Below are 18,973 nucleotides of genomic sequence, written 5' to 3' on the forward strand. Positions count from 1 at the left end.
ATCATATTTGTTTAGAATGGTACAGCATAAGTTAGAAGAGCTAAGTAAAAAGAAACAAATTTAGTTCCTCGAATTAGAAAAAATAATTACATAGCACAGTGTAATTGTGTCCTTTTTTCTACATTATTTCATTAAATCTTTCATTAACCATATTTTAAAAGACTTAATTTTCTCTACTTTGATATGACTAAATTTGTATTACTTTCTCCTGTTTTGTCTTAGAAATTGTACATCGAATCAACTCTGGGATTTGTTTGGGAGAAACCATCTCTTGAACTGTAAAGCCAAAAAAAAATTATAAGAAAATATTTCTAAAAGGCATTTCAAATATTTCCAATGTCTGATATTACATATATACTATTTGGTTGATATTTTCACCAATCTCATACATCTCAGAATAAATGTAATACTTTGAAAATATTGGTTTATTAAGTAGAGACAACAGAATATTTGTGATTGGGAAGGAACGAAGTCCATTGATAGAATACTAAGGAAAAAATAAGATTAAGGAACAAGAAGCCAATGAAAGAGGGAAAACAGAATAACTGAGAAAGATTACACAGAAGTGCAAGGCAGAGACTGTTCTGCATTCAACATAATTTTTTAAAAGTTTATTCTCCAATTAACTAGTTATCTCTTCAGCTGTATTTGTACTGCTCTTAAAATTATCCATTGTTTTCACTTTTAAATTATTTTAAGTAAATATATTATTGAAATATAACATATGTACAGAAAAATATAAAAATTATACATAGACGGCTCAATCAATTTTCACCAGGTGAGCCAAGCCACGTGACTACCACCTGAATGAGGAAATATAACATCACCAGAACCCCAGAAGCTTGTGCCCCATCTCAGTCACCAACCATATCCTCTCAGAAATAACCAACAATCTGACCTCTCTCACCATAGATAGATTAATTGTTCCTGTTTTTGTACCTTGTATAAATAGAATTTAAAAATATAGATAAAAATAAAATCTAATTATCTTTCCCGCAATCTACCTTTCTCCTTAAATGTTTCCTATCTTAGCTTCCTAAATTAGAACCTCTAAATTCCTCTTCTTTTTCTCCCTCTCCTCATTCCCCTATTTCATCAACTCTCTAGCTCTGGGTATCACTTATCTAAACATTTTTTTAAATTCCTCCTTGATTCTTTATTTGTATTGGCACTGATTTAGGAGATCATTAATATTTCTTAATCAACAGTGAGCACCCAAACTGTCTCCCTGCCCTCATACTACCCCCTATGCCTTAAGCTTTCTCCCTCCTACTTCCAACAGGATCTTTCTAAAATACAACCTGCTTAGTCACTCACTTGCTTGAAAGCAAGACATAACTTGCTTCATTTTCAAGGAAAAAAAGAAAGAAATCCAATCGTCTTAGCTTAAACACAAATTCCTTGAAAACGTGGCCTGGTATGTTTCCCCATGTTCACTCTGCTTACAAATCCTAGCATGCACTGTACTCCAGCCATATGGTATTTCTTGCAGTCTTCAAAACATAAATACTCTTTCACATACCTCTAAGTCTTCGTGTGTGCTCTAATTTCTTCCCAGATGCTTTTCTACCTCTTTGTCTGTCTAGTAAAGATCCTATTCAGCCTTTAAAACTCAATTAAAGTATCTTCACTATTCCCCCTGTCACTCTCAGAGACAGTTAGTAGCTGCATGTGACATTTGTTTCAGTATAATCCTTAGATACCTCTATGCAGCATTTCTAATATATAAAATTACTTCTTGGCATGGCTCTCTGCTTCATAGGTTGAGTTTTTTTCTATTATCCTCTATAGTCCCCATGTCTAGAATAGTATAAAATAAATGTTTTATTTGAGTGAACGAACAGTAATAAAATTAAGAATAAAATAACTAAAAATAGAAGTACGATAATATTCTCTAGAAGCATCAAGGAAGGAAGTGATATGTCTTCACACAAATGAGGGCATTAAACTCAGTCTTAAAGAATAGTTAGAATTTAGGCAGGCTTAAAATTAGACAGAAATTGATCCTTCATTGCTCACTAGCAGGAACACTTCTTCAGGGAAGGTGCACCTGGTGAATTCCAAACATCACTTAGAACGATCTCTTCTTCAGAGTATTTCAGACAATAAAATCACTTCTTTGCATCTAGAACGCTCAGACAGCAACTCAGCCACCCAATTCAGACTCAGGCCCTGGCTCCTGGATGTATTTTGACTGATGGGAAATCATAAAGCAAGCATTGGCCTGGGCTTTCAACAATCCTAGGTTCAAATCCCTGCTGCTTGCAGTATTTGTCATTTAATAAGTCTCCATTTTATCCTCTGTATAACAGGAATAGCATGCCCTTTTCCAGGTAGGTTAATATGAGAATCAAATGAAATAATGTTTCTAAAATGCCTGGCACGATACTTGGCAAGTAGTACCCTGAAAATTTTAGTTCTCTTTTATGTTCCCTTAATATATGCTTCTAATGTTTTCCTTTTTATGCACTGACTATATATATTGCGTGAGGCTGGGGAGATGGGAGCGTGGAGGTGGTGCATTAACTGTGTAGCACACTGTGTGGCAGAGAACTTAACACTACCCAGGGCTGAGCATAAACTGTAAATCCTGCCATGTGTGGTGTGTTCCACTGACCTCTGAGATTCTCTGGAGCCCCAGTGTGGCCTGGACTGCTGACACAGGCACGATGAAAACTCTGCTGCTCAGTCAAAGCAGCTAGCTCACTTCATCTGATTTTGCACAGATTCAGAGCACCACACTTATTCCCTCTGATTTGTGCTTAGAAGAGATAAAGACAAACAAATGTCTGAAAACAAAACCCACATGCTATGTCAGCTAGTTTTGAAACTCCAGTCAAGGTTACACATAAATAAATTTTTTCTTGCCTAGATGGTCTCCATTTCTGTCATGCAGCAACACTGTGTAAGCATCTAGTGTAGACACATCTATACTTGACACTGTGAGGGTGCAGGGACCCACAAAAGCAACGGAACAGCCATAATTCAGCTGATCAATGCAGCTCTTGCTGCTTATAAAGAAAAATAAATTAGCTTAGCCATGGTATATTTTTCTCTGTATGATACCACATGCATTCATTTGACAAATATTTTTTAAGCATTGACTATGTGCTAGGCACAATGCTACATGGTAAAGATTCTGTGGGAGAGAACACAGATGAGCTCTGTGGTCACAAACCATAGTGTATACTATAATTTATCAACAACCAATTTCAGCAATTTCCTTGTTCACAGAACCAATAAGATGTGCAGAGACCCCAAAGCATATAGAAAGTATAATTACTTAGCAAGATATATATTAAGCACTAGGCAACGAGGTGCAGTAAAAAAGAATCAGAATATATAGAAAGTGGGAAAAGATTTATTGACACAGATTTGCTATAGATGCAAATGCAGGTTCCACAGAGATCCGCAGTGGGTGATTTGGATCATGAGTGATTGTGGATAAGGACATTGGGAGCAGACTGAGGGGTCAGAGCCAGAGGGATATATCAAAGGAATAAGACAGAGACAACCTGTGTTATTAGTTTTCTATTGTGCATGACAGACTACCACAAACCTGGGCACCAGTCATCTAACTCCACTGCTCAGGTTATCGCAAAGCTGCAATCAAGGCGTCAGCTGGCTGCATCCTCATCCGAAGGCTCAGGCTGTGGCTGTTGTAGATTTCATGTAGACTGTGTCTTCACAGCTAACACAGGAGAGTCTTTCTGATACTTCACCTTCCAAGGAGCTCAACTCACCCAGGATAATCTCCCTTTGACTAACTCAAAGTCAACTGATTAGTAATCTCACCACAGGAGTGATATTCTGTCATATTTACTATCCTCGATCAAACACAAATGGAGGGGATTATGGAGCACCAACACCAGGGGACAGGAATCTTGGAGGCCATGATGGAATTTTGCTTCAGATCTAACATAAAACTGTCGATTGATATTTCTTTTAAGCACGAGAGGCTTCACAGTTACCTATCTTTATCCTACATGTGCCTGTTCACCCTGTATGGAGGAGACCCGCAGTGTGTAGGAGTTACACTGTAGAATTGGAGCACCTGAGTTCAAATCCTGGCTCCACTTCTGATGCCTGTGTGCTCTCAGGTAAGTTACTTAACATCTCTAATGGCATGAATGATGAGTTCCCTCAAAAAAATTTTATTTTAGCCTCTGTAGATAATATTAAGCTAATTGTGATTTTAAAAGGTAGTACAGATGTGACCATTTGGTAGATTTAATTGTAGAGGAAATTTCTTAAGATTCTGGTTGTGATTCTTTCTCCTTGGGAATTAAGTAAAGGAGATCAAGTACCAGCCTGCATATTAATAGCAAATATTGTGATTAGAATGAAAAAGTAATGACCTTATCTTATTCTGTATCTGCAGACCACAAAGCATTTCAGTGTATTAGGTACTAATAGACTGTGATTTGTTAAATTAAGTAAAATAATTGAATCAAATCAGTATTAGAACCCTGCTTATAATAAGCGGATCTTCAGAGTAACTAAGCCAATGAAAAGACTCTTCTCTTATTGCATAAAACCTTGGAGTCATGAGGCAATGAGGAGTATATCCGCTGCTTCTGACATAAGTGGAGAGAGGTAGCTGAATGCTTGGTACAGACTGGTGCTACCTGAGTGGAAATCTTGCTCATTTGGAAGATATATTTGATCCTTCCTTAGTTCTTTTTCTCATCCAATTAATAACATTGATATCGTCCTCCAGGAGACATAATGTTCACATCGATCAAGAACCATAAGATTTCAAAGAAGGTAACCTTGATTGTCAATGCGTCCTGCCTTAGGACAAGGGTGGTGTGCTGGGCAGACCTACGACTGGTGCTACTGCATCCTTGTTTGTCCACCTCATGCAAAGTCCTTCCTTTTGTAAGAGGCTGACTTCAAATGCTCAGTGGGTTGGGTCTATATGAGAATGTTATGGATAATTCAGCTAGGCTGTTATATTCTGGTGAAGGAAACCCGTGAAAACTGCAATATATTAGCAGCAGCAGTTTTTGTAGTGTGTTAAAGTGAGTGGGTCTGGAGCATTGGCTCTCAACCTTTGCTTCTCACCCCCCGAGACTGCTGTTGTGGCCCTGGTGTTAGGGATTAGACAGGTAGTCTTGAAACCGTACTTTGAGAACTGCAGTTATGAAAAACAGCAGGCAAATTGGGTGGCTGTAATTATCTAGGCAAAGGCCACCCAGGCCTGGACTGTAATGATGTTTGGCATGGGAGGAGTAAGGCAGACGCGTTTTTGGTGTTTGTTAGTTTAGGCTTTCCTTTTTGAGGCAAAAATGTTTGTGTCACTCAGAACAGATATTTAGCAGAAAAAAATCTTCTCTCCCCCTCAATCTCTTTCAGCTCTGAGAGGCTGCATTTGATCATTTAGACATAGAACATCAGAGAATTCTATAATACGAGGTAACAACATAATGCAACCAAATGGCACAATAACAACTCCCTTAATGTATATTTGCTGGATTACTTATATCTATGTTCAGTTGGGGGAAAAAAATCACTAAACTCACACAGAGACTTCTCAGCTTACAAAATGGCAACAAACTACAAATTCTTCAGAAATACCTATAATGACAAAAATAAGAAATTAGCTTACATTGAAAGGAAAGTATTTTTATTCATTAACTAAGGTAGTATTAAAAAGGTTCTAGGTTAGTCTGAGTATTTCCCTTAGCAGGAAAATTTCCACCTTTAAAAAACCTTGAGAAAGTTGGAAAGTTTATAGTGGAAGAAAAAATAAAAGTAGGACCAAATTAACTCAGGTTCTTTCCTTGTGGTGAGGAGCACTGTGAAAACTCCAGGGTAAGCACTCCCACTCCTTAAGCCCGAGTTTAACGTTTGTCTCAACAAGAGGGCTCTTTGCTGCTAGTAGAGAGAGCTGCTCTGTTTCTCTCAGCTATTATGGCATCTGACCGAGGTTGGGCCAGAAGGTTCAGCACAAAACTACCAGGGGACCTTCTGTCAGCCTGTCAGGGAGCAGTCCCTTCTGGAGCTGCTGGCATCTTGGTGTTTGGCAGTGCCATGTATGAAGGAGGACAGGGGTCAGGAGAATCCAAGGATCCTGGTCCTTGACTCAGGGGTGGCACCATGAAGCAACTTTGACCTAGTTAGGTAACCTCCCTATACCACACTTTCTTCAACTGGAGATTAAAGCAGCCGGGTTAGATGAGAGTTAAAGACACTGCCACCTCTGCCCTTTCATTATTCTTCCATTTAAAGCTAAAGTTTCAATGTTGGAAGTCAGAATAATAAAGAATCAGGGTACAAAAATATTAGAATGAAATCCCAAAATTCCCATACGACCTATCTCTGCCTGCCCAGCCGGCTCATTTCTAGATATTCCCCTTCTTGCTGAATACACTCTTTGTGAGGAAACACAGTGAGTCATCTTAAATAGCTGACAAGTGAATGAATGAACCAATCAATCAGTCACTGCGATTCCTTCCCCTACTCCAACATATGAAACAAAATGTCCTGCCCCCATTAATGAATGAGATATGTACCTATTTATCTTGTATCTCTGCCCATATGTGTGCTCTGGGACCTCTTCCCCTTTGATGACTTTCTCTTCATCTGTTCCCCTCCATCCAGGCCTCTACCTCCCTGTAATTTATGCACAGCAGGGTTCCCTTCCTCTTTTAACCCATGGGAATTAATAATAAAGGAGATGTGCCTCTTTTATACTCTGGGTTTATATTCCATAAACAAATAATATTCCATGCTGGATCAGCTTCCTATTGCTGCTGTAATGAATTATCACAAACTTGGTGGCTTAAATAACACAGAATTATCATCTTACAGTTCTGGAGGACAAAAGTCCAAAATGGAGCTCAAGGAGCTAACATGAAGGTGTCAGCTAGCTTGTGTTCCTTTTGTAGGTCTAGAGGAGAATCTGTTTCCCTGCCCTTCTCCAGATTCTAGAAACTGTCTGCATTCCTCGGCTTGTGGACTTCCTCCTCCATCCTCAAAGCCAGCAGAGGCAGACTGGGTTCTTCCCACATCAAATCATTCTGCCCTTCACCTCTGTAGTTACATCCCACGCAAGGTAACATTCACAGATTCTGGATTAGGGCATGGACTTCTTTTTATCAGGGGCTGGGGGACATTATTTTACAAACACACCTGAACTTTTTCCCACTTTATCTTCCAGCACAAAATATTCATACCTGACTGAACCCTCCTAAGTCTCATTTCTCCTCCTTTTCTTTCTCTCCACCATGAGACTGCCACTAGAATGTTAATCTACCGTGAAGGAGATCATGCAATAGTCACTTAACATTTACAGATGTGACTTTCATAGTTTTAACTATTTGCTAAGAAAATCTGGAAAGTCCATGGCATTTTGCATCATAATTTTGCTGAGGCACAAATGTGTATCACAAACCTTGGTAATAAGATTCTTAGTGAGAGAGTGAACCTAATCCACTCCACATTCAATGTCTACATTTAGTATGTGGCTTTTTGAACACTTATTATAATGTTATAATATATGGAAAAATTATATTCTGTAGCATAGCCATGTTTGCAGCATTTCTGAAAGTCTGTTGTTCATGAATATCAAGAATGTAGCGAACAAAAGTTCACATTTGATTTTAGAAAAGTTTTACAGACAAGAAACAGATCCAGAGTCCTTCCATAGTCTACCAATGTCTGGCCAATGTCTAATAAAGGGTGGAACCAGTATCTGAACAATTTGATGCAACAATCAAGCTTTTTCCGCTACTCCAAATAACCAAATGTATTTATGTGGTTTCCTTTTGTTAATTTTGTCATGTAAAACCGCTGCAGCTTCCAGGTGGCAGAAGCTCTCCACTCAGCAGATTGGGTCCTAATTAAGGCCTATTGTGTGTTGACACTCTTCCTCTGGAGACCCAGAAAAAGGCTTCAGACAGCTTCAAAACCTGTCCATACATGGGAAAATAGGGGCTTTTTTTTTTTTTTTTTTACAGCAAAAAGAATCTTGCATCTTAGCAAAATTTAATTTTCTTGAGACACCAGGATGAAAGGAAGGCAGAATATAGCAAATACATCCAATTTTAATTGAGCATCAGTTTAGAGTTAGGAAGAAAAGCATTCCCTCCACCCCCAAAATAAGACACCTTTAGAGCAGAACACGTAGAGTGGTTAGCTGAGTCGGCAGGAGAGCTCAGTCGGCGTTAAAGAGCTGCAGAATCTATTTAGAAATGGTATCTCTGTGGTACCAGAAATGATCAAGCTACATGAGCTGATGAAGTACTTACACCCTTTCTGTGAAAGACAGGGATGAATTAACTTCAAATATGAAGTTTTCCAAAGTTATCCATTCTAGCTATTCCCCCAAGCAGTTATTAAAATATAATTTTTAAAAGGTTTAAAAGCTTAACCAACATGCAAGTATAAAATGTACACGTGTCAAAGATGTTAAGTAATGAAAAAAAAAAACCAGCAAGAAATCAGTTCAAAATACATTTGAGGAGCTAGGGATTTACAGGCAATTTAACAAAGAATTGTAAGGATAAGATAGCAGTGTTGGATACAAAACCAGTTAATATCCAATAGCGCACTAAACTGTGACTTTGGAGTTATCATTTCTACTGGTAAGAAAATTTTTTCACTTCTATTGGACAAAAGTTTTTAAGCTGACCTCTCTCCGTAGATCATTTTCTCAACTTTGCACTGTTGACATTTTGTTGCAATGGGCTGTCTTGTACATCGTAGGGTGTTTAGAAGCATTCTCAGTCAGTGGCACGCCTTTCCCATCATGCCAATCAAAAATGTCTTCAGATATTACCATATCTTTCTTGAGGGGCAAGCAGAAATTGTTTTACAGAGGTCCAGGCCATTAAAATGTACCCAAAACTTGGAAATTCACACGAGATATTACCGGGTCTTCTTTCAGTGTGACATGGGGCTTGTACCTTTGAGTTTGACTGGGTTATTTTATTTAACTCTCTAAGGTGGTGGTTCTTAATTAGGAACAATTTTGAGGTGTGCTTTTTCTATTATCTATCCGCACTACTGATTTTCTATTCAGCTCTGCTCCTTAATATGTTCCATCGTTAGTTGGGTAGGAAAAAATTATTTTGACTATATCTTTACAAAAAAACATCCATTTTCAATGGATGCGGTAAATTGTGAATAGTCATTTTGATAATAGTTCTCTCTTTTAATACTGTAAATCTGTTTCTGTCTTTAATCCTGTTCTAGACATTTGGGTCAGAATGTGCACATGTTAGGCAAGGAGTGGAATTAAATTCATTGTTAACTGTTCACCTCTCATTTATTGGTAGCACCAATTTCCCAATAGAACTACGTTCTCTCTAATCTCTCCCTTCTGTGTAGTGAGGAAAGATTATTAGCTCTGTGACCTGTGGTGATAGTAATTATAATCAAGGTACAGGTCAACCATTCTCTGTCTAAAACCCTCGCAGATAAGTGGGCTTCAAAATTCAGAATTTTTCAAATTTTAGAAAGGCTATGTGGTACATTTCCATTGAGGTCTGGAGCAGCATCCCATAACCACACACTTTAATATTTCTATGGCCAAACAAATGGACATATACATCAAATGGGAAAAAGAAGTCTCTAAATAGCCTCATATGGTTTTGAGTCAGGCTTTGCCACCAGATGAGTTTCTGTGAAACTTATGAAAAATATTTTTGTTTCCAGAGCCTTTGGATTTAAGAAGTTTTATGGATCTAGAACAATAAAAATAACATTAACAACAAGAACATCTGATATTTAGAAGTACTTACTATGGGCTAGACCTTGTGTCAAATTACATGTTTTAGGCTACTTTAATCCTCCCACAGCCTGCCAAGTATCCTCCCTATTCCATAGATGAGGTTTGGAGAGTTAGGCACTTGGTCAAAATCATAAGATTTAGACCGAGGAAATTTAATACAGGGCCCAGGCATCAGATGCTGAGGCCTAACAATTCCACCTCCACTTAGCGTTCAGCCTTTCCTTTTTACTCTGCCTGTGTATACGTCTACCAAAGATGGATCAAGAACATCATGTTAGGTTTTTTGTTTGTTTGTTTGTTTATTTTTTATTTTTTTTATTTCAGCATATTACAGGGGTACAAATGTTTAGGTTACGTATATTGCCTTTGCCCCACCCAAGTCAGAGCTTCAAACAAGTCCATCCCCCAGACGGTGCACACCACACCCATTAGCTGTGTATATACGCATCCCCTCCTCCCTGCTCCCATCTGCCTGACACCCAATGAATGTTATTACTATTTGTGTATTTAAGTGTTGATCAGTTAATACCAATTTGATGGTGAGTACATGTGGTGCTTGTTTTTCCATTCTTGGGATACTTCACTTAGTAGAATGGGCTCCAGCTCCATCTAGCATAATACAAGAGGTATTATACTAGATGACCATTGTTTTTTGAGGCTGAGTAGTACTCCATGGTGTGCATATACCACATTATATTAATCCACTCATGGATTGATGGGCACTTGGGTTATTTCCACATCTTCGCAATTGTGAATTGTGCTGCCATAAACATTCAAGTGCAGATGTCTTTTTTATAGAATGTTTTTTGTTCTTTCAGGTGGATGGACAGTAATGGGATTGCTAGGTCAAACGGTAGTTCTACTTGTAGCTCTTTGAGGTACCTCCGTATTACCTTCCACAGAGGTTGTGCTAGTTTGCAGTTCCACCAGCAGTGTATGAGTGTTCCTATTTCTCCATATCCACACCAACATTTATTGTTTTGGGCCTTCTAGAAAACCCCAAAGAAGATCATGTTTGTAAGTAAAGGACAGTATATCATGTTCCTTTTGCATTGCCTATTTTCTAGAAAATAAGACTTAAATAATTATAACTGACTCTTTCTAGTAGATTCACAGGCTTACTTTGCCAGTTTATTTAATTTATTTTAAACTTTCCTAACAAGAGTTTTACAAGCACAAATAGGACACTCAGTGTGTATATATTGGAAAACTGGCAGTCAATATTTTAGCTGTTTCCAAATGTATTTCTCCTGCTGATACAGGCTCAGGGAGAATTATAATCCACATGACACCTTCACAAAATGCTGCCTAAATGATTTCATTAAAAATTTTATATGGGAGAAGTCTACTAAAGGATTGACCCAAAGACTAGTGACTAGGATATAAGCCTTCCCCTTATGGACCATTTAAAAGCAGCCCTTTTATATCCACCATTTTGGGAATTACAAATATGTATTTTGTCTGTCACTATGCTCAGGATTTTCAAGTGCTTTAAAAATCAGTTGAGAATTGTTTTGTACTCTAACTAGGCAATGCGTCCACACTGGTTCTATGACTACAGATCTATCAGTTAACCATGTAATTTAACCTCTGTGTTCCTCTTTAGCCCTCACTTTTAAGACTCAAGTAGTCTTACATTTAGGTTACTTTGTGGTTTCTCTTTTTTCATCTTTTTACTTTGAACCTATTTGTATCTTTTGTATCTAATGTGTGTCTCCTGTAGACAGCATATAGTTGGACCTTGTTTTCAGTATAATACAATCTGACAAACTGTGCCTCTTGACTAGATTGTTTAATCCATTTACATTTTTAAAATAGCTTCATTGAGATATAATTCACATACATATTGCTTACCCTTTTAAAGTTTAAACTTCAATGATTTTAGTATATTTATAAAGTTTTACAAACATCAATGCGATCTAATTTCAGCACATTTTCATCACTCTAATAAGAAACCCCATACCCTTACCCCAACACATGACAATAATTAATCTACCTTCTGTCTATATGGATTTGTTTGCTCTGAACATTTCATATAATAATACAACATATGATCCTTTGTGTCTGGCCTCTTTCAGTTAGCATATTTTTTTCAAAGGTTCATCCATCCTGTAGCATGTGTAACTACTTCATTTTTTATGGCTGAATAATATTCCCTTGCATGGATGAGCCATTGTCCATATTCATTTATCAGTTTATGGACATTTGGGTTGTTTCCACTTGTTAGCTATAATACGTACCACTGCTTTGAACATTTGTGTATAAGTCTTTTTATGGAAATAGGTTTTCAATGCTACTGAATATATACCTAATTTTGGAATTGCTAGGTCTCCATGTTCAATATTTTGAGAACCTGCACAAACTTTTCTCCCAGTTGGCTACACATTTTGCATTCCTGTCAGCACTGCATGAGTGTTTGGATTTCTCCACATCCCTGGCAATGCTTATTATTGTCCATCTTCTTGACCGTACACATCCTAGGAGGTATAAAGTGTTATTTCATTTTGGTATTAATTTGCATTTCCATAAAACTAATATTATTGAGCATCGTTTTATGTGCTTATTAATGTTTGTTATCTTCATTGGGGAAATGTCTATTCAAATGCTTTGCCCAATTACTGTTTGGGTTTTCTGTCTTTTTATTAAGTTATAAGATTTCTTTAAGTATGAGTCTGAGTCCCTTATATTATAATACATAGGATTTACAAATATTCTCCCATTTTATGCATTTTGTTTTTACTTATTGACAGTAGCCTTTATAACAAGAATTTTTTTTAATTTCAATTCATTTATTTTTATTTGTTGTGTGAGCTTTTGTTATTATATTTAAGAAACCATTCCATAATCCAAGCCCATGAAGATCTATTTCCATGTTTTCTTTGAAGTTTTATAGTTTAAGTTTTTAAATTTAGCTTTCTAATGCACATTGAATTTCTCCCAAATATATCTAAAGAATATCATAACTTTTTGTGAATACTACTGGTTAATATAATAATTGTAGTGATTTTAAAATAGCTGAAAAAAAAATGATTTTTCTCCTCCCAGTGAGAGAGGGAGTCTTTCTCAGAATCAATGGAAGAGAATCAATTTATTTCAAAAAAACCTGTTCATGTAATTTTGAAATGCCCCTTACCCAAATGAGTACAACATACTCCCCCCAGCCCTGGACACACATATGACCATAGAGAATCACTGCTCTGTGGTATAACTAGCATCTCAGTGGTGTATTTAATAAGCAACCACAAGCCCTATGTACTGTGTAACATGGAGGAGTATAGGTAGGAATAGCATATGACTATAAAGGGAGAGTACAAGCATAGTTTTTGGAGAAATGGACTTTTTCTATGTCCTGATTGCATGGATGGTAACATTCACGTATTAAAATTCATAGAATAATTTACCAAAAATGAGTACAAAAATAAAAGTCACTTTTATTTTATAATAATTTGAAAAATAAAAAATAGTTTAAAGGAGCACAATCAGCTCTGCTAGAAAATTCCATTGATAAGCAGCCTTATTATTACATATCAACCAACACAAGGTTTTTAATAAATTAGAGAGATATAAAATAATCATCAATGAAAAAATCTCCTCCCCTACTGGATTGAAAATATTTTCATTTAACAAAGGAAATTTTTCAAGAAGCATGCTAGACTCAATTCTATGCTCAGATTGAATAAACCATTTCTAGCAAGATATTGATTTGAATGATATATAATATGACTTCCTGACATCTAAATAGTTTAGATGTTTCATGTAGTTCATTATGAAAGTATTCAAACTACAAATACATGATTCTCTTCAGATGAGTTTTACTTACACTGAGAACCTATTATCATGATCTTATAGGACAATGATATATTGACCCATAAGAAAGGTGATTCCATACTTGTCCTGAACAAAAACATACTTCATACCCTTCTTGAAAGGCTATATTATCTTTGTCCAATGTATTTAAAAAGCCTGCTCCCAACATGTATATTTGTTATGCTGGCCTTCACTGTAAAGGAGCTGTAGCAGACTTGTAATGGAAAATGATTCATCACAATGGCCTTTTTGTTCATGTATTGTTTTCTAAATATTATTAACATTCTACCCATAAAATCTTGTAGTTCGTCAAGCTTTATGAGTATTATTTTGAATTATCTGTCAGTCATTTCATAGGTTTCTATTTCTTTAGGTTTCATTGTTAAAAACTTTATTACTTTCAGAAGTGACATGATTCCTTGATGCTTTATAATCCTTTTGTTCTTGCACTGTTGTTTGTGCACTTGAGGAAACTTCCTTTTCTTATGGACTTTATAGGTGTTCTTTGAAAAAGATAGGTCTTCACTATGTAATCTGACCTGTGCTTCTGGAAGGGACAGCTGATCATAACCCCAAGCAGGCAGGGGTTCTTGTGAGTTCTCTAGTTGGCTGGGCCACTGCTCTTTCTCTAATGTGGGCAGAGCTTCTGACTGGGCTTCAGTGTCTGGTGAGAACACTGGCTAGGCTCTGCTATCACATGGCACTGCTGGTGAGGTACTGCGATGGCTTTTGGCCAGGTCAGTTAGAGGATGTATTCTCTGGCTGGGTAATCCTGCTATTTGAGATCTGCAGTTGGGAAGGGCTGCAGTCTGGGCTCCAAAGTTAAGCAGAGTCATTGCTTGGGACATGTGGAACCAGACATAATTCTCCTTAAAAATGCAGAATTAAGGATTATCTCACTGTCAGGGTGGAGCTACAGGGTGGGCTTTTGGCTTAGTTGAGGGGCAGTTTGATCTCCTGGATCAAGCAGGTCTAACCTCCACATTTCTTCAAAATCCACAGAAGCGAGAGTCTCCCTGCCTGGAAGGGGTTGTTGGGAGGGTTTTTTGGCTGAGTGGAGCCTCTGCTTGACTTCTTGGGTCAAGCCTTTCTAGCCCTTTTGCTTCCTGAAATGCTTGATAGTGGGAGTCTCCCTGCCTGGGCAGGGTCATTAAGCAGGATTTTTGGCTGGATGAAGCTGCTGCTTGACTTCCCCAGTCAAGCAGGTCTAGCCCCTGTGCTAGGTAGAGGTGGATGTCTCCCAGCCTGGGTGGGGTCATTGGGGTTGGCTCTGAGGCTGGGCATGGAGACTAGCAATAAAGAACTCAAGCTAGTTTGAGCTTCCCACTGTGTTTCTCAAGGCAACTGGCTCAGCTTTGCAGGTAGGCTATGTGGTTGCCTGGTAAATATTATCAGGCACTACAGCTGGCAGGAACACACAGGTACCACCAAAACTCATGCACTGGTCACTATGACCTCTCATCCTTTGTTTCTACCTGTCCTCTGGCAGCCTAGCCATGCCATTTTTCCCTAGTGTTCCCCATAAGGTGAGACCAGAGAGAGCTTCCTGGGAAGCATCTCAGAGTCCCAGGGAGGCTGGATGACTGCCTCTGGGTCTCTTTTTCCCCCTATAGACACCATGGGTCCAGGAAAATCCTCTCTCTCTGGGGTCGTGCCAACATGGGAGAGGAGGAGGGGTGGTGTGGTATGGTGAGACTATTCTTTTGTTTTATTTCAGCCTATTACAGGGGTACAAATGTTTAGGTTACATATATTCCCTTTAACCCCACCCAAGTCAGAGCTTCAAGCATGTCCATCACCTAGAGAGTGGGCACGGCACCAATTAGGTGTGAATATACTCCTCCCCCCTCCCATCTGCCTAACACCCAATGAATGTTACTACTCTTTTTACCCTTCTGATTCAAATTTCATTAAATTCTGCAGACCATGTGTCTAGTCTAAGGCTTGTTTTTCAAGTGTGAAGGTTTTCAGAAGGATGTCCCGGTCTGTGGATAGTTGCTAGTTGAACTCTCTGTGGGGGTGGGGGTGGAGCCTGAGACTTTGTTTTCTGCCATCTTTCTGATGCCATCCTAACATAAGTTTCAAAAGAGATAATGCTCGAACTTGTAGTATAAGTTAAAACACTCTCTGGCTGGTCTGGTTACCAGTCTAAGGTTACTCTGTGGTCTTATCAATGTACATGCAATTTAAAAATCATCTTGAAATTTGCTCCTCTTCTTTCTCAAGGTCAGATAATGAGCCCATCATAAAAAATTCCCCATAAAAATATGACAACAATGACTGGGAAATATTTGTTAGACATTGTGATGAATTGGAAGGAATATTGGGCTGAAAATTAAGAGGGAAATTTGATTTCTACTTTTCAATTCATAGCATGTTAGTTCATTTTGACCTACAGTATCCTCATCTATAAAATGGAAAATAAATATTATATAGGATATTGTGAAGATTAAATAATTTTATAAAAATTAGCCTGAAATCATAAATCAAATATTTTTCCTATTAGAATTAGATTGGTAAGATGGTAATGTACCTAATATTATTGTATTAAGCAATTCTATGGCACCAAATATAAGAATATACTTAGCCACTCTCTCTCTAGAAAGCCTAGAACTTCACACCCAACTGATCAATTTTTTATGGGTCACAACTAAAATAGTATTCAACTAATATTGTTACTTATTTGCTTTTCTTTTGATCAATTCTTGGCAACATGCGAAGTTTTGGAAGGCACAGGTACAAATTTCTCATTTGCACCTCTGGAGGAATTCTTTGGTTTCTGTGTTACTTTGTCATTAAATCTTTAATTATATGAACCTTATATAAGTTTGCTTTCTTTGTCTTTTTCTTTTTGCAACAGGATGTCACTCTGTTGCCTAAGCTACAGTGCAGTAGCATCATAATATTAATAGCTCACTGCAGTCTCAAATTCCTGGGCTCAGGTGATCCTCCTACCTCAGCTTCTCGAGTGACTGAGATTACAGGCACATGCCACAACACGAGGCTAATTTTCCTATTTTTTTAGAGAGAAGGAGTCTTGCTATGTTTCTCAAGCTGGTCTAGAGCTCCTGGCCTCAAGTGAACCTCCCAAAGTGCTAAGATTATAAGTGTGAGTCACCATGCCAGGCCAATTTGCTTTGTCTTATAAAATATCCATGTTAATTATTTTATATATCCAGCTTCTACTATCTTTAATTCAAATAAAAATTGCTGAGGTTTAATCTTGAAAATCAGGAGTCTTTTCACCTATCATACAAAATTAATGAAATAGTTTTGTCTTCATCTCAGAATGTCAATAGTCATACACTTTATGCAACAGACATTTCCATGAGAAGCCCAACAGCAAGGCACCAGCAGATTCGGTGTCTAATGAGGGCTGACCTTCTGCTTCCAAGATAATACTCCTTGCTGCATCCTCACATTGCAAAAGGAGCAGAAAGGCAAACAGGGCAAAAGGAACTAACAGATTCCCTTAAGCCTTTTTACAAGGATACTAACTCCATTCAAGAGGGCAGAACCCTTATGATCTAATAACCACCTAAAGACTCCACCTTTTAACACTATTGCATTGGGAATTAAGTTTCCATATGAATTCTGGAGAGACACAAACATTCAAATCAGAGCTTAATTTAGTTTATTTAGTCTTTTTAACTACTGACATAAAAGTCACCTACTATAGACCATGACTTCAAAACTTGTTTCCCAGACTATAAAAATTCTGAGTGGCACTATTACTTAACATTTATGAAGCATCTAATTTACCTTGTGCCTCTAGGATAGTCAGTTTCCAGATATCTAGATTGACAAGTGTATATCCAATAATTTAAACTTTTTTATATTTTATTCATTTACTGTACTGTCTTTGTCTTTTTTCAGTGTGTATGTGTATTTGATCATTTTCTTAGACTAAAAATGCATGCTACAATTGGGCATGAACATATTTAAAGTGAGATCTTTAACTAGCTTATTATTAGTTTGTGTATTTTGTGACATGACCCTGTAGAAATAGCATGGATTCGGAAGCCAGAGAGTTTCTCATTCAAATATCAGTTCTACGCCTTCTAAGCTATATGACCTATATCTGAATCTGCCTCTTTCTATGAAAATCAGGTAGCAAATTATGTGCACCACAAAGTGCTATAGAGAGTGAAAAATTATGGTAGGTGATGTGATTATTATAGAAGTGGGCAAGGATGAATTGCTCTATAAGTAGTAGTTATGAAAACTGTCAACATCTGGGAGAGGTACAACACTCCTTCAATAGAACACATGTTGTGGTTTGTGGGTCACTGAATCTGGTCACAACATGGCTAAGTCTTACTTTAGCAGCTCTCTAGAGATCTGGAATGGCACACCATTAACAGACTAGGTGAGGAATGATGATGTTGGCAGATCTCTACACACATAAAACATCGTACCACTTCATAGGACATTATATTCCACCTGCTTCTTTCACATCCTCTGTAATACACAGAGACATGGTATGATTCATAGGGGAGCACACAGTTCTGGTTAAAACCACCGCTTGATAACACATAACTTGATAATCCCTTCCTCACCTTCAGAACTGCACATACATTATTAAGGGATTGAAAATGGAGAAAATTTTGAAGTCCCCCTCAGCATATCCCTCAAAAAGCAATGCAGTGAAATATTGCACACTGAAAGCATAGGTGGCAAATACCTGATTCACACTGTGCCAATGAGAGTATTTTTTTTAGAAATTTGGGATTAGGTTATGCATATCAGTGTCTAATAACATTTGAACTTGAAAGAAAAGCAAATATTTTAATTAAGGTTGTCACTGTAGGATGGTCAACTTTCATCAAGTGCATATCAAATCACAGGCACAAAAATAGAACCTGAATACAAGAGGTGAAAGCAAGAGAGATAATTAGTAAGAGGTAAAACAAGACGTGCAGATTGAGAATACCTGCCTTGGTGACCGACATTCCCGTTTCCTGGGATCAGTCCTGGTGTAACCAGGTATACTTCGTCCCTTAAGTCCCAGGACATATTTCCTTGTTCTTATAATAAATTCTCTTCTATACATAAGTTCGTTTAAGTGGATTTCTGTTGCTTTTTACCGAAGGAGCTTTTAATCAAATAGACAGAGTCCTGATTAATAGATGCTTTTCAGAATAAATGCATTTACTTTAACCTTAGCTTTCCTGGAGTCAGCTATTTTCTGAAACCCATTTTTCTTGAACTTTCATTTAGCTCACTCTGGCCAGATTATATTAACCGATTACAACAAAGTGAGAAGACATGATCAGGACTCCTATGCACATATACCTTAGTAGAGCTAAGTTTAAGGCAGAATAAAAGAAAAATTAAAATGTACACCTAAGAGTGCATCATTAGCCAGTGAATTTCAGAAGCTTGGCAAAATATCATTAGCCTCAGGTTTCCTTGCACAGTGTTAGT

Source organism: Lemur catta, chromosome 1, assembly GCF_020740605.2.
Source record: "Lemur catta isolate mLemCat1 chromosome 1, mLemCat1.pri, whole genome shotgun sequence".
Classification (NCBI taxonomy): domain Eukaryota; kingdom Metazoa; phylum Chordata; class Mammalia; order Primates; family Lemuridae; genus Lemur; species Lemur catta.